The sequence below is a fragment of the Bufo bufo genome, chromosome 2, assembly GCF_905171765.1.
Source record: "Bufo bufo chromosome 2, aBufBuf1.1, whole genome shotgun sequence".
In the NCBI taxonomy this organism is placed as follows: domain Eukaryota; kingdom Metazoa; phylum Chordata; class Amphibia; order Anura; family Bufonidae; genus Bufo; species Bufo bufo.
In genome coordinates, this window is record NC_053390.1 from 71979780 (window position 1) to 71996857 (window position 17078).

The 17078-nt window shown below is 47.8% G+C and overlaps 1 protein-coding gene across 3 annotated transcripts in view; it reads left to right on the forward strand.

The window, feature by feature from the left end:
* The window catches only part of UNC13B (unc-13 homolog B), a 369265-nt gene that overhangs the window by 74311 nt on the left and 277876 nt on the right, over positions 1–17078 (forward strand). The gene's annotated exons all lie outside the window — the stretch shown is intronic.

A 17078-nucleotide genomic window follows, 5' to 3' on the forward strand; every position in this document is an offset into this window, starting at 1 on the left:
GAGGGAGCACCAGATTGAGCCGCCAAAATCTGCTCACCCAGGGGAGAGGTCAGGCTGGTGCGAATGGCGGCCAGGATCTGATTCGGAGGTATGACCGAAGTCGGAATCGACTCCTCCCTGGACAGTTCGGAGTACTGCCGTGATAGAGCATCCGCCCTGATGTTCTTGGAACCGGGTAGGTAGGAGACCACGTAATTAAAACGTGACAAGAACAGAGCCCATCTGGCCTGACGTGGTGTCAATCTCTTGGCCTCAGAAAGGTAGGTCAGATTCTTATGGTCCGTCAGGATGAGAACCGGAACCACCGAACCCTCGAGCAAGTGCCTCCATTCTTTAAGGGCCTGCACGATGGCCAATAACTCCCTGTCACCAATCTGATAGTTGCACTCCGCGGAAGACAGTTTCCGGGAGTAAAACCCACAAGGAAGCAGAGGACCCTCTGGTGTTCCACGCTGAGACAGAAGGGCGCCTACTCCCGTCTCAGATGCGTCCACCTCGAGGACAAAGGGCAACCCAGGGTTGGGATGCGACAGAATCGGAGCCGACACAAAAGCGGACTTTAGGGCCTCAAAAGCTCGGATGGCCTCGAGCGGCCAGACCTGGGAGAGGCTTGGCCAGCATGGAAAAGTCCCTGATGAACTTCCGATAATAATTGGCGAAGCCCAAAAAGCGCTGCAGGGAACGAAGACCACTGGGCTGGGGCCACTGTAAGACAGCCGAAACCTTCTCAGGATCCATGGAGAACCCCTCAGCGGAAATGATGTAACCTAAGAAGGTTACCTGGGATCGGTGAAATTCGCATTTCTCAAGCTTACCGAACAGCTTGTTCTCTCGTAACCGTTGCAACACTCGTCTGACATCCAGAATGTGGGCCTCCATGGATTCAGAATATACCAAGATGTCATCCAAATAGACCACCACACACTGCTGCAACAGGTCACGGAAAACATCGTTGATGAATTCCTGAAAGACTGCGGGCGCATTGCACAACCCAAAGGGCATAACCAAGGATTCATAATGACCGGTCCTGGTGTTAAACGCGGTCTTCCACTCATCGCCCGCCTTGATTCTTACCAGGTTATATGCCGCCCTCAGGTCGAGTTTGGTAAAGACCGTGGCCCCTTTAAGGCGATCGAACAGCTCGGAAATCAAGGGTATCGGGTAAGCGTTCTTGATCGTGATGCTATTGAGACCCCTGTAATCGATGCAAGGCCTCAACTCACCGCCCTTCTTTTTCACAAAGAAAAATCCAGCCCCTGCCGGGGACGAGGATTTGCGAATGTGTCCGCGTGAAAGCGCCTCCCTCACGTACTCCTCCATGGCCTCATTCTCCGCTACCGACAGTGGATAGACTTTGCCACGAGGAGGAACTGCACCAGGTTGTAACTCTATGGCACAATCGTATGGGCGGTGCGGAGGTAGGGCAACCGCGCGCACCTTATCGAATACATCCCGGTACTCCTCGTATTCAGGAGGCAACAGAGAGTCCGAGGAAGTACACAGCAACTTGACAGACCCATGGATGCAACTAGCCCCACACTGCGGTGACCACGAGAGGATCTCGGCCGATCTCCAATCGAAAGTCGGATTATGCTTCTGGAGCCAGGGGTACCCCAAGACCACCGAGTAGTGTGGAGACGAAATAACCTGGAGGCAGACCGACTCTCTGTGAACGGCACCAATGGCTATCCCCACTGGAAGGGTCTCATGAGTCACGTGTGACGACAGAAGGGGTCTGCCGTCTATCGCCTCAAGAGCCAGTGGGGAACCTCGAGCCTGCAGAGGAATGGAATTGGCGGCAGCGAACACACTATCAATGAACAAACCACCAGCACCAGAGTCCACCAACGCCTGGGTCGTCACCGAGCCCCCGACCCAGGAGAGGACAACAGTAATCAGTGGTTTGTCAACACGGGAAACCGGGGACGAGGAGACTCCACCCAAGATCTGCCCCCGACAGGATCTCAGGTACGAGCGTTTCCCGGATGGTTCGGACATGGCAACCGAAAATGCCCACCGAGACCACAGTACATGCATCGACCCTCGCGTCTCCGGAGTACCCTCTCCCCCTCGGACAGGCGAGCAAACCCCAGCTGCATGGGTTCACCCCCAGACAAGTCATCCCCAGGAGGCGTGGGAGGAGAGGGAGGCACGGGTGGGACAGCAAACGTAGGCGCCAATCTGTTAGAAGACCTCCGCAGGCTCTCCTTAAAGGAAGGTCTCTCCCTGAGTCTGGTGTCAATCAAAATCAGGAAAGAAATAAGAGACTCGAGCTCCACTGGTAGGTCCTTAGCTGCAACCTCATCCTTCAAGGCATCCGAGAGACCATGAGAGAAAGCAGCGACCAGAGCCTCATTATTCCAGCCCACCTCTGCTGCCAGGGTACGAAACTCAATGGCGTATTCAGCTACGGATCGTGAACCCTGTCTGATGGACATAAGGAGCTTCGCGGCAGAGGCAGCACGAGCCGGCACATCGAATACCTTCCGAAGATAAGCAACAAAACCGGAAAACTCGGCAACCACCGGATTGTTGTTCTCCCATAAAGGGCTGGCCCAGGCCAAGGCCTTGTCCGAGAGCAGCGAGATCAAGAAGCCCACCTTTGATCTCTCAGTAGGAAAGGCATGTGGCAGCAACTCGAAATAAATGCCCACCTGGTTAAGGAAACCTCGGCACTGAGTTGGCTCTCCCCCAAAGCGCTGTGGAAGAGGGGCAGAACCGGTCATACCCCGAAACACCGCAGGCGCAACAACAGGTGTCGAGGTAGACTCTGGCGCAACAACCGGAGCGGCAGTAGGAGCGACAACCGACCCATCGGCAACGGGAGCGAAATGAGCCGTGCGTTCAAGCAGGGTTTGCAACGCCACAGCGAACCGACCCAACAGGTGATCCTGCTGATCAAGTCTGGCAACCAGCATGGGTAGCGAGGATGGCCCTGTACCGTCAGAACTCATGGCTTGGTCCTAATGTCACGGAACCATGAACCAGACGTACAACAAGAGATAAGTGAAAATAAGAAGGCTTTATTGAAAATAAAGCTGTAAAGCAAAAGTCCAAACGAATGGTGAAACCGAAGCAGAGTCTTTGAGAGGCCAGAGATCAGGAACCAGAAGGGTAGTCAGACGAAGCCAGGATCAGGAACCAGCAGGGTAGTCAGACGAAGCCAGGATCAGGAACCAGCAGGGTAGTCAGACGAAGCCAGGATCAGGAACCAGAAGCAGCAGCAGTCTTAGAAGCATGTGAACACAGGAGGACCAAGCAAGGAACTGAAGCCACAGACCTCCTATATATATGAGCTAGGCATCCAGCTCCTCCCAGTGGGAAGGAGGAGCCGCAGGGTGGAAGGCTACAAGAAACCCAGAAACCAAGATGGCCGCCAGCACATGTCAAACGAAGGAGAACAGCAAGAAGGTAAGACCATGACAGAAGTATCCTATTAATTCTATCTATAACTGCCTGGAAGCTTAGGACGCTTGTTTTCCACTTAAATGCTATGTGAATTCTGGCTGCCATTAGTATGTACTGTGACAATTTAAATTTGGCAAAAGTTAGTTCAGGAGGTTTATCTCCCAAGAGGCATAAAGTTGGTGTAATTTGATAGGAACATCCTAAAATTGTAGTAAGTAATTTGCCAATTTTGGACCAGAATATTTGTACATGAGGACAAGTCCACCATATATGATAAACCGTACCCACATCATTGCATCCCCTAAAACATAATGGAGATACCTCTGGATATATACGGTGTAACCGAAATGGGACTAAGTGGGTACTATGAAGGACCTTCACTGAGGTCTCAGCCAGTGTGGTCTGCCAAGAAGTCTTGGTCAGTGTCTGAGAACGAAGGAACCACTCAGATAGTGGACATTCTTCTTGGATATCTTTTTCCCACTCCGCCATGTACGGAAGACGGACCCCTTTGGGCGTGAGATCCAGCATACTATAAAATCTAGACAACATACCCCGTCTACACAGAGAGAAGTTGATAAATCGCTCAAAAGAAGTAAAGTCTAATGTCTGATTATCAATCTTCAGGGATTGAAGGAATGAGAAAATTTGATTAGCCCTGAACGATTCATCGCTTGGGAGATCTACTTTATCTCTAAAATCGCCCAGGGTAATCAACTTCCCCCTAACCAGGAATCTGTGCAGATTTATATAATTGTTGTCAATCCACCACTTAAAATTGGAGTATATCAATCCCGGTGCAAAGGCAGGATTGCCTATTAATTGAATGAGTGGAGAGGGTTTTGACTGTAATGAAAGCTTAAACCTAACTGACTTCCATAAAAGTATGGCCTGGTATGATAGTGGCGAGTCAGTACAGATTCTTTTTGGAATGGGTAATGAAGTCCAGATTAAAGCTTTCCATGTCCAAGGGGATATAAGGGACTGCTCCAGCGAAACCCATAATGGGTGAGTTTCATATTTGGTGTGAGTCAAAAAAAGTTGGGATAATCTAGCTGCTTTGTAATATTTAATGAAATCGGGGACAGATAATCCACCCTGTGTTTTATGTCGGCACATGGTAGTCTTAGCAATACGCGCTCGTTTATTGCCCCAAACGAACTTCATTACATCCCTTTGTAGGTCTTGGAGATCTCCACTTGGGACTGGGGTTGGTATAGTCCTGAATAGATACAGGAGTTTGGGTAATACCACCATCTTAATAACATGTATTCGTCCTATCCAGGATATTGGTAACTTATGCCAAGTTTTAAGGTCATCTCTTATACTTCTGTATAAAGGGATATAGTTTAATTTATACATCTTATTCGGAAAGTTTGGTAATAATGTGCCTAAATATGGAATGTGGTTGGGCAAATAATGAAATTGGAAGTTTTTTAGGAGGAGAGACTTCAAGGAGGGAGGATTATTACATAACATAAGTTCGGATTTTTGGTGATTAATTCGTAGTCCCGAGGCCTCTGAGAAATTTTCCAAGAGACGTAGGAGGTTTGGTAGGGAGACTAGAGGATTGGTAATGGTAAGGAGGAGGTCATCTGCAAACAAACTTAGTTTGTAATATTTCTCGCCAATTTTAACCCCCTTTATGTTCTGATCATTTCTAATAGAGATGGCCAATGGTTCCATTGCTAGTGCAAAAAGTGCCGGGGATAAGGGACATCCCTGTCGTGTGCCTCTAAGTATTTGGATAGGGGAGGGGTTCAGGGACGGGAGTTTAAGGTAAGCTACTGGAGTTGAATAAAGAGCTTTAATGGCCTGCACAAATGGACCCTTAATACCCATGGATTGGAGGACTGAGTAAAGATAATCCCAAGTGACTGAGTCGAAAGCTTTCTCTATGTCTAAGGCCAGAACAGCTAATGGTGTATTTCTTTTGTTTGCTTCTTGTATTAGATTAAGGGTTTTACGGATGTTGTCAGGGGCTTCTCTACCTGGGATGAACCCTACTTGATCCTTACCCACCAAATTAGGGAGCAGAATATTAAGTCGACGTGCGAGTATAGATGTAAGAATTTTTGTGTCTAAATTCAATAAGGAAATTGGTCTAAAGTTGGAGGGAGAGAGATGATCCTTTTTGGGTTTTGGAATAACTGTTATATTGGCCGTCAAAAAGTCAGGTTGCGGGGTGTTACCTTGTAATATGTGATTACAAAATTTTGTAATATGCGGGGTTAGGAGGGAGGTAAATTTTTTTATAGTATAGAGCAGACAACCCATCTGGGCCAGGCGCTTTACCTAACTTCAGGGACTTAATAGAAAATTCTACTTCTTCGTTTATCACTGCTTTTCCCAAATCGTGTACCGCCTCACGGGAGATCTGTGGCATACTAATAGATGCTAGGAAGTTGTTAGGGTTCTGACCTTGCAAGTCGTTCGGTTTAGCATATAATTTCTGGTAAAAAGTATGAAAGGTCTGGTAGATAGTTTCGGGATTGGATGAGGTTTGACCTGTTTTAGATCTAATCCGAAATACCTGGTTAATAGTTTGTTTAGCTTTAAGCTGACGTGCTAACATTTTATCGGGCTTATTAGCAAATCTGTAGTAGTAGGATTCAGTCCACCTCAGGGCTTTTTCTGTTTGGTCCGTAAGGATCATATTAATTTGGGTTTTGGTGTTCTTAATCTCCCTTAAAAGATATAGCGAAGGAGTTGTTTGGTGTGCATTTACTAATTTGCTGAGTTTGGATTCGAGGTTTAGTAATGTTATTTGTTTTTCTTTTTTTAAGCGTGATGCTTCTTTTATAATTTGGCCCCTCATATAAGCCTTGTGAGCTAGCCAAACAGTTGTAGGGTCTACATTCTGATCAGAGTTATCTAGAAAGAACTGCTTTAACTCGTCTTGGATCCTATCTCGTATGACTGGTCTGGTCAGTAATGACTCATTAAGCCTCCATGTATATAACCTACTAGTTGGGGCGGACGGGTTAAGATCTGCTACAACCATGTCATGGTCTGACCATGATATTACCTGGTGTCTGCAGTACGTTAGGTGTGGCAAAAGGGATGATGAAATTAAAATTAGATCGATACGTGTATAGAGATGATGGGCTGGGGAGTAATACGTATAACCCCTCTGGCCGCCATTATATTCCCTCCAAGAGTCTGCCAGAGAGAGGGATTTCATAACCATCTTAATTTGGTTCCCTAATACAGTAGAGCGCGGGGTGCTAAGTTGAGAGGATCTATCAATCGGTGGATTCATCACAAAATTAAAGTCTCCTGCCCATATGATTTCATCATACCGTAAAGGCTCTATTAGGTGAAACATATGGGTGAAGAAAGTAATTGGGTCTTCGGTTGGAGCATACGTATTCACAATACACATAACTTTTCCTTTGTATTCTCCCAATAGGATAACATAACGACCTTCCTGATCTATAATCTGATCGTTAACCTGGATCGGAAAGGAATTCCTTATCAGAGTAATTACTCCCCTACTTTTAGTACGGAAGCTTGAAGAAAAAAATCTAGAGTATCGAGGATGAAAGTATTTAGGGTGAGAAGACGTGGTGAAGTGTGACTCTTGTATACAAATAATATCTGGGTTGTGTTTATGGTAGGCTGTAAAAGCAGTTTTGCGTTTACCTTGGGAGTTCAAGCCCCTCACATTATGTGATATTAATTTAAACATTATCCCAGCAATAAATAGTGTAATTTAGCGTGGTTAATTGCCTCATTCCTAAAGAGCATCTAGTCGTGGCTGTTAGGATCTCCATATAGACAAGAAAACTGAAAAACACATTCAAAAACAACAAAAACAACATAAACAATGCCGTAGTACAGCAAAAATGGCAGGGCCTAATGAGGCCTGCAATAACAAGTGGGCCTACTGCAGAGATCAGGGGAGCGATATTAATCCCTGACTCCACAAAATATGGCCTAATGAAGGAGGACAGCAAGAGTGTCCGATACGCCGTAACCCTGGCGAGTGTCCTGAGACATAACCCTGCAGGTATCCGTTTATAATGGATCTCAAGTCCAGGGCAAGCAGGTTTTATAATAAGCAGTCCCTCCTTGAAAACATGGAAAACATTAACAACAGAGTCTCACTTTCAGTGGTTCGGTGAGTTAGCGTTGGTCGGTACCTGGGTCCAAACTCTGGCCGGGCGTTGCGGCCTTGGGGGTGCCACTGATTTATCCAGACGATCCACCTTTAGTCCGGCTTGTCGTAGCTTCTCGATCCCCTCTTCAGGAGTATGAATAGTGTAAGAGCGTGAATTGAGCTGGAAGGATAGGGCGAAGGGGAACCCCCATCTATAGCGCACCTGGGCTTGTTGAAGTGCTTGCGTGACAGGTTTCATCTCCCTGCGCTTACGGAGTGTTGTGGGCGCTAGGTCGGCATAGATGTGCACTTCTGGCGGGAGATCAGGTAGGGCCGCCATATTTCGCGCCGCATTCAAGATCATGTCTCTTGTCTCCGGGGAATGTAACTTTAAAACCACGTCCCTGGGAGTATCAGGGATACGCGGCTTCCCCAGTGCTCTATGGATCCTGTCCATTCGTAGCTGACTCGGTTGGGTCTGGGGTAGCAAAGCTGTAAATAATGCACTTACTGTGCTCGTTAAGTCCTGGAAGGATTCAGGTAACCCTCTTATACGTAGGTTCCCTCTTCTTGATCTGTTCTCCAGGTCTTCAATCTTTGACTCGAGGGCCTGAAGCTGGAGTGAATGTGCGTCGATGTCCTCTCTGTCAGCGCCGACGGCATCTGCAAGTTCATCCGTTCTGGACTCCAGGTCAGAAACTCTGTTTCCCAGTTCATTAATCTGGCGGGAGAACTCTGCTACCGCCTGGGTCAGCTCAGTTTTAAAGAGAGCTGCAATGTTGGTATAAAGTTCTGCCTGGCCTGGTTGTGAGGAGCCTGTATCCACGATAGGCTCATTCTCAGTTGAGGAGGCCGGGCTCGCAGGAGGCGCCGCGTTGTCGGCCATGATGGAGTGTCTCGTGGCCCGGAAGATCTCCGGTATAGTATGTGCTGCGAGTGGCGTACCCGGGTTTTTCGATCCTCTCTTGTTTCGGGAGTTCTTCTGCGACCCCTGCATGTTTTCTCAGGGCTTGTGGAGCCGAATGAACGGCGCTAATATAGGGTAATTACCGGCGGTCGGAGCGGAGCTCACAGAGACATGTCTGCTCCGAAAGCTTCGCGCATGCGCCCCCCCCCCCCCCCCCCCCCAAGGTCATTTTAGACCTAATATGTTCTACCCTCTCAGGTGAGTCTCCTGCAAGATTACCACATCTAGGTTGTATCCTTTCAGGTAGTTGAAGACAAGGGATCCTTTCACTTTGTCATTAAGCCCCCGAGCATTCCTGGAGACAAACCTACAGGTGGCCATTCCAAAAGAGGAACCCTATGAAGCGACATGAGAGGACCTCAGAGTGCCCAGGCCAATCATACCCACATGCACACCACAAAACCCAGGACATAAGCGAACATAACAGATTAACCCATATCAGTATTAGGAATAACCCCCCTCCCTGCCCAGACCCCTTCAACTTATCTGAGCCTAGCATCCCAAACCGTCGATACGCTAACCTTCCCTTAGAGACACAGGGAGACACATAGAACATGGACAGTCACCAAGTCCTCAGTATTGTCGAACGAATCGAAGGGTCAACGAAGGTCTCCAGTCCATCTGAAGCTTCTCGCCTATAATTCGGCCATCCGTAGGGTGTGCAGTGTCGCGGATACTTGGGAACCCGCGGCTGATCAGCCTCTCCTGTCCATCCAGTCAGATGCCTCTTCAGGAGTAGAAAATAATTTTGCAGATTCCCCATCTTGAACTCTGAGACGCGAAGGATATTGCATAGCGTACTTAAGGCCCTTCTCTTGTAGTCCTGATCTTACCGCCGTAAACTCTCACCTCTGGACCTCTGATTAGAAATCTGGGTAGAATGAGATTCTAGTGTTTGCAAACTTTATCTCTTTCAGCTGGCGAGCTGCTGTATAGTATAGTGTCTCGATCACGATAGTTCAGAACTTTCAGATTAAAAGGGCGTGCAGGAGCCCCTGGTGGGAAGGGTCTGGTGGGTATTCTGTGTGCCCGCTCCACAATGAAATTGGAGGACAGATTGATAGGGGCCAGACTTTGTTTAATGAGGTGCTCCGCAAAGTCCTCAGGTGATTTACCCTCAGCCCTTTCCGGAAGGCCCAGAATGCTATGCCTATTCCGGTTTTCTGCATCTTCCACCTTCGCCTGTAATGTTTTCACCTCTTGTTGGAGGGCCCTTACATGGTTTTCTCCTAAGTGCGCCACATCTTCTACCTCTCCCAGTCGCCTCTCTACCTCTGTGGTTCTGTCTCGTATCTTATCAATATCATGGCGGAGGCAGGTTAGATCTGCTTGAAGGTGATCTATTTTAGCTGTAAGCGCAGACTGGCAATTCGTAATGGCAGACATTATTTTACTCCGCTCTATCTCTACTTGGTCAGGAGAACTTCCCTCCCCTATCTCTTCTGTTTGGCTCATGACATCAACCAGAGCCTTAGGGTTAGGGGTAGTAGTGGAAGTGCCTGTCTTGCGGCCCATGTATTTTGAGGTCTGAGATATTGAGTTGTAGGGGGGTCGCAATCCCCGTTTCTTTGCACTAAATTACAGTGGATCCCAAGGGATATCTCTCACCTTTCTTTCAATGACTGTTCTAGGCATCCACCGGATTCAGCAAGTAACACCCCTCTCTTCCAATAGGGGGGTTCAAGATGGCGGGGCCACGTGTCCAGCTCAGCCCCCAGTACTGAATGTTCGGGAGACAGCGACTCACAGGGACCTCCTCACAGCTTTCCCCTAAAGTACCACAGCTCTGATTTCCCCTGAGCTGTAGCAGCCGTTCACAGGCGGTGCGCCATTCCCTCCCGGCGCAGTATGTAGAAGATGTGAGGTTGCCCTGATCCTGCGGGACCCCTCCTGACTCGTCCCGTTACGGGTCCAAGATGGCAAGTCTACGTGGCGGTCACAGTAAATCGGAGAGGCAGCTAGCGCTAGAGAGCCTCTTTGCAGGCCACGCGCCCCACTATCTTCATTTTTAGTGCATTTTCTGTTCTTGCATTCTGTTCATGAATCACATATATCAATGTACTCGGTTCTCCCCCAGTTATTGAGTACTTAGGATGGACTGAAAATGAACCTGCTGCTTCTCTGGCTGCGATGTATGGGGGTCTCCTAAAAGAGATCCTCACAGAACAGCGCGCCTCCTCATGTCACATGTCTTATTCCAGCGGTCATGGATGATCTGCTGTTTGAATAGGCCACGTCATGAGTGCTCAACCCCTTCAAACTGTTGATTGGCAGGGGTGCCAAGACCCTGACCCCTGAATTGTTTGATATTCATGGCCTAATCACGCACAAAATTGTTCCTGCGGACTGGGAGGGAATAGCGCACATGACAAAACACAATAATTATTAATCCCGTTTAGGACCCCACTCAGTGGCTTACATGTCTTCTCGTTCCCTTTTCTTTTTTTTTCGGTCCTGCACAGATCGCTATGATGACATCTCCTGACCACAACTTCTTTCTGCAGAATCCAACACACTAATTTAGTATTATTGCCTCCTTTTATGCCCCTACTTAGTAATCATCCCCATTTAGGCCCCAGTAGATATAATGCCCCCCTAGCAGTGCCCAATGTACATATACCACCCCCCAGTAGTGCCCACTTTTACCTATAATGCCCCCCCTCCCAGTAATGCTGTATGTACTTATATTGCCCCCCAGTAGGGCCCTCTTCACCCTGCACCTTAGCACTGCGTCATAGGCCTCAGATATTTTGGACTGGAAAATACACAGTGGATCAGAGTCTGAATCAGGAGTCACATAAAGATTTTGCTGAAAATCTGCAGCAGGGTTTTCCAAGATTTTAATACTAATAACCTCTGAATAGGTCATAAGTATCTGATCGGAGGGGGTCCAACATCCGGGACCATCACTGATCAGCAGTTTGGGAAGGCAGCGGTGCTCGCAGTAGGGCCGCAGCCTTCTCCGTGCTCACCAAGCACTGCGCCGTACATTGTATAGCGGTTGTGCTGGTATCGCTCTCAGCCTCATTCACTTCTATGGGGTTGAGCTGCTCCTAGGCCAGATGACTGATGAACGTAATGACACTGGTCTAGGAAGAGCTAAGAGAAGGCCGTGGTGCTACTGTGAGCACCGCTGCCTTCTCAAACAGCTGATCGGTGAGGGTCACGGGTGTCAGACCCCCTCTGATCAGATCCTAATGACCTATCCAGAGGATAGGTCATCATCAGTATTAAAATCGCAGAAAACCCCTTTAAGGGGGCATTACCATTGAAGACATTTATGGTATATCAGCATGCCGTAAATGTCCAATAGGTGTGGGGACCTCTGGGAACCGCTCCCATCTCAAGAATGGGGTTCAGGAGTGAATAGAGAGCATGCTGTGCATGTGCCATCCCCAGCCACCCCCCATTCACCCGTATGGGCCTTTACAAAATAGCCAAGTGCCATCTCAACCATTTTGATATTCCATAAGTCTTTTGTGCCGTCCGGCAGTCGCCTGCACTTGTGCTGTTGGGCGTTTGAGGAGGAAGCAGAATGATTTGTGTGGTCACATCCGTGTCCATTTTATGGACAGGACAGAAGATTTGTCTAATGAGGGGACATCAGCAGAACATCAGCAGAGGCTATATTAGGAAGTGCAATATAGTCCTCTTACCTACACATTGGTCACAAGTAGCCAGAAAGCGGTCAACCCCTTTAAGGGTTTGACCACATAGAGTAAAAATTGCAGCAGGTCTGGCCAGAAATGGCTGCTGCCATAGTGAGCGGCTCTCTCACTGCTTCCAGCCTTCTGCATTGGACTGAAAGCCTCTGGTAAAACCCATGGCAGCAATTCACATGCAGCAGATTTAAAACCTGCGGCACATGTCAGCCTAGGGGGGGTATTCACACGACCGTATGTATTTTGCGGTCTGCAAAACACAGATCCACAAAATATGGACGTCCGTGTGATGTCTGTTTTTTTGCGGACCCATTGACTTAAGTGTCTTCCGTGTGCTTTCAACATGCGTATGTTTGTGCATGTCCTGTTCATGGCCTCAAAATGCGATTCACGGACGCATTGAAGTCAATGGTTCCGCAAAAAAGAACAGATGCAACACGGATGTCACACAGCCCGGATCTGAGTGTTTTTTTCCCCCGGATCCGTGTTTACCTAACTGCAAAATACATACGTCCGTGTGAAAGCATCCTTAGTCCTCATGCACACGACCGTAAATCATGGATCTCGGCCGTGTGCGTGCTACCATGTTTTATTCTCAAACTGCTCTAGAAATGTCCTGTCCTTGTCTGAAAAACGGACAAGAATAGAACATGTTCTACGTTTTTGCAGGGCCGCGTAACAAGCATACGGATGCAGATAGCACATGGTGTGCATCCGATTCGCACCAAATGCGGCTCAGATGCGGAACAAACATACGGTCATGTGCTTGAGGCCTTAGGCAAAGTTTTTCTTTCTCCGCAGTGTGTGGATGGGCTTTCTTAAATCGGACAATCCAGAGCGGGCGTGCCCCAGTACATGAACCGCAGCAGCTGCGGGGCCTGCCTCTGGTGTGTCAGTATGAAGTCCTCTGCTGGGTCATCTGAAGGCCAGCAGGACTCCATACCACACACTGCTGGCTGACGTTGCTCCCAGATGTCACCTCCGCGTCTGAGTAATTGCTCTCCGCACCCGGCAATAACTGACAAGCTGTTTCTCGTCCATAAATCTGCCTTATTTTTGGCAGGGTATTTAATTATACATACAGGCAGAAGCGTGAAGTGCTGAGCGTGGCGGTGAAATACCTCCCAGCCGTCATTTACAGGTAATGGATTTTGCGTCCAATCAAAGGCTCCACCCACCGCGAAAAAAGAAGTTAACTAGCTCTTATCCCGGGAATCCGAGGCTATGACTGGATTGATTTCAGTCGGTCTTGTCTCTCTGGATGACGGACTCTCCTCCTTATTAAAAGGGATTTCCCAGGCCCCACATATTGATGACCTATCCTCAGGATAGGTCATCAATATTCGATCACTGGGGGTCCGACAATTAAGCACTGAGCTGTAGTAACGTGGCGCGGCCTCTGCAGTTTGAACGCTGTGGTGCTGGTTCCGGCAACTGCAGGAAACAACGGATCAGTGGTGGTAATGCCGGGTGTCGGACCCCCACAGATTGGATATTGATGACCTATCCTGAGGATAGGTCATCAATATGTGCAGCCTGGAAAATCCCTTTAAGCAGGTGAGTCCGTCATCCAAATGAGACAAGACCCACTGAAAACAACCCGATCATAGTCTCGGCTTTTTGTGATATGAGCTAGTTTTTGTATTGTTTTTTTTTGTTTTTTTTATGGGCATTAAAAAGGATGACATACGGTACTGATGACATATGGACGGAAAAAAATGACAAATGGAGTGCAGTCGGAGACCAGACTAATTCTACGTGGTTGGAAATTTGGCGTTTTTTAGCGGACAGAACATGGACGCATTTTATATCGCTGAATGAAAAGGCTTTACATATATATACATAGCGCTTCCTTACCCCTAAGGCCCCTTTCACACGAGCGTGACGGATTAGGTCCGGATGCGTTAAGCGTGCGTTCAGGAAAACTCGCACCATTTTGCAAGCAAATTCAGTCTGCAATTGCGTTCAGTTGTTCAGTTTTTTCCGGGCGGGTGCAATGCATTTTGATGCGTTTTTCACGCGCGTGATAAAAAAAACTGAAGGTATACAAACCACAACATCCCCTAGCAACCATCAGTGAAAAACACATCGCACCCGCACTTGTTTCCGGATGCAATGAGTTTTTCACTGAAGCCCCATTAACTTCTATGGGTCCAGGGCTGCGAGAAAAACGCAGAATATAGAACATGCTGCGTTTTTAACGTAACGCAGAACTGATGCGTGAAAAAGAAAACGCTCAAGTACACAGACCCATTGAAATAAATGGGTTAGGATGCGTTCGCATCACGCATTGCACCCGCGCGGAAAACTCGCTCGTGTGAAAGGGGCCTAAACTAACCAAGAAGACCTCACCTAGCCATGAGTGATACCAATATAAACGCATCTTTATTACTCCATCATTAGAAAAACGGACCGCAAAAAAACGGAACGGTTGTGTGCATGAGGCCTTCTACATAGAATCACAAAAAATGCAATACTTGCAGCAGTGTTATGTGGCCAGTATATACGGTCACGAGCGCCATAGAGGCAGAATAGTTACAAAAATCACAAAGCAAAACCGTTTCCAGGCAGGTAACACGAGTGAGAATACAGACCAGAGAGGTGGCGCAACGAGAGCCCAGTGGTCTGTATTGTGACTCGTGTTACTTGCCTGTAAATTGTTTTGCTTTGTGTTTTTTGTTACTATTCTGCCTCTATGGTTTAGGCGTCAGGTGCTCTCTGACTTTATATACTGCTAAGGCCTGTTTCATGCTTGCATTGTGGCTTTCCGGTGTTGCATTTTTTTAACCGGACTCAAAACCGCTGCAAGCTGCGGTTTTGTGTCCGGTCTGCCAAACGGAACAAACCGGATCTTTTGTTAGCGAAAAAAAATGACTTAAAATCTTTAGATTTAATACAACCAGATTCGGCCAAAACGGATGCATCCGAATGTATTAAATGGCACGGATCCGTTTTTAATTTCAGCTTTGAAATCCTCTGCCAGATCTCACTGCCGCCCCACTGCTAATTTATTCACTCCTCATCGCCGACCTCATATGCCTGGTGCGCCGTAATCTCGCGCATGCGCTGTGGATAGGCCAGTCAGCTCATGCGCAAAAATCCAGACATTCCATTTCCGTATTTCCGTCTTGAAAAAAATAGAACAGGTCCGATTATTGTCCGCAAGGATAGTATTGTTCTATTAGGGACCAGCTGTTCCGTTCCGCAAAATACGGAATAAACATGGACGTCATCTGTATTTTTTGCGGACTGCAAAATACATACGGTCGTGTGCATGAGCCCCTACTTAGCATTACCGCATTGCAGAAACGTAGCAGTCACAGTAATAGTGGTTTTTACAATGTGGTTTTTGTTGTGTCTTTTTTTCCCTCTAAGACTCCTCTGCAGCGTGAAGGTCAGGGGGCCTCTGCGGCCTTCAGGATGTGCACCCCTCTGCCTTCTGGCTCTTCCCTTTGCTGTAGGCTTATCTGGGCTTTCCAGCTCTGAGGACTTTTTTAAGGATTGTCCAGGACAGATAACATCCATATTCATTGTGTAGATTGTAAAAAATGAAAGGGTCTTTCCAGCTAGAAACATAAATACTACAGTTGTTGCTCCCCACTTGTCAGACCTGCTGTTTCTGTCAGCGCCATAGACTTTGAATAGAAACATAGAATGTGTCGGCAGATAAGAACCATTTGGCCCATCTAGTCTGCCCAATAATGGATCGGCAGGGTGCTTGCTTGACTGACGCCCTATTCAAACTTCTCCTGTCGGTGCTCAGGGAACTGTGGGTCCCAATGGTTGTCGGAGCCCCACTTCTATAGCATGTCACACCTGTCCTGTGGATAGGTGACATATACTCCTGATTCAACAATGTTTTCCTTTTTAAAGGGTTTCTACCACCAGAAATACTGTTAATGTAGCTGACTGATATAGCGATGCGCTAATGTCAGCACTACATAACAGTATGTTTCTAACATTAGTCCTTGCAGCCGTTTTTGTAAAAAATGCACTTTTGTTATATGCTAATGAGCCTCTAGGTGCTATGTGGGCGTAAAATCAGCACCTAGAGGCTCCGTCCACTCACCCATTATCCCGCCCAGGTCCCCTGTTCTGCCCGCCCCGCTCCTCTTGATTGATGTCACTGTTCCCTGCATCGCAGACGAAATCCCGCGCCTGTGCCGTTCATTTCTATATTCAGCGCAGGCGCAGTGAGTGAATGATGCGCTCCTGGTGCCGGATTCCTCACTGCGCCTGCGCCGACTACGTCACAGTGAGGAAGCCGGCATCAGGAGAGCGGCCTTCACTCACTGCGCCGAAGACAAAAATGAACGGCGCAGGTGCGGGATTTCGTCAATAATGCGGTGGACCGTGCCATCAATCAAGAGGAGCGGGGCGGGCAGAACAGGGGACCTGGGCGGGATAAAGGGTGAGTAGACGGAGCCTCTAGGTGCTGATTTTACGCCCACATAGAACCTAGAGGCTCATTAGCATATCATAAAAGTGCTTTTTTGGTTACCAAAACGGCTGCAGGGACAAATGTTAGAAACATACTGTTATGTAGTGCTGACATTAGCGCATCGCTATATCAGTCAGCTACATAACAGTATTTCTGGTGGTAGAAACCCTTTAAATGCTGGTAAAAAAATTAAAAAACAATGTAGTGAAAAATACAAACATGCATAGTATTAGTATGGCGCCAACTGGTGTTCAGTTTCTAGCAAAATGTGCTGCTGGTCACGCATGCTCAGTCACTCTCTGCATAGTGATCCTCTGTTCACCCCAGGAAAACCAATAGAAATAGCCTTCGGCCCCATTATCCCTGCAGAACAGCCAATAGAAACAGCCTTCTGCTCTGCTTGTCAGAGGGGAAGTAAGAAGGGACTTTATTGTCAGCTGCCAGAGGGGGAAGGAGATGGATTCTATAAGCAAAACATGATGAAAAATGTATTTATTT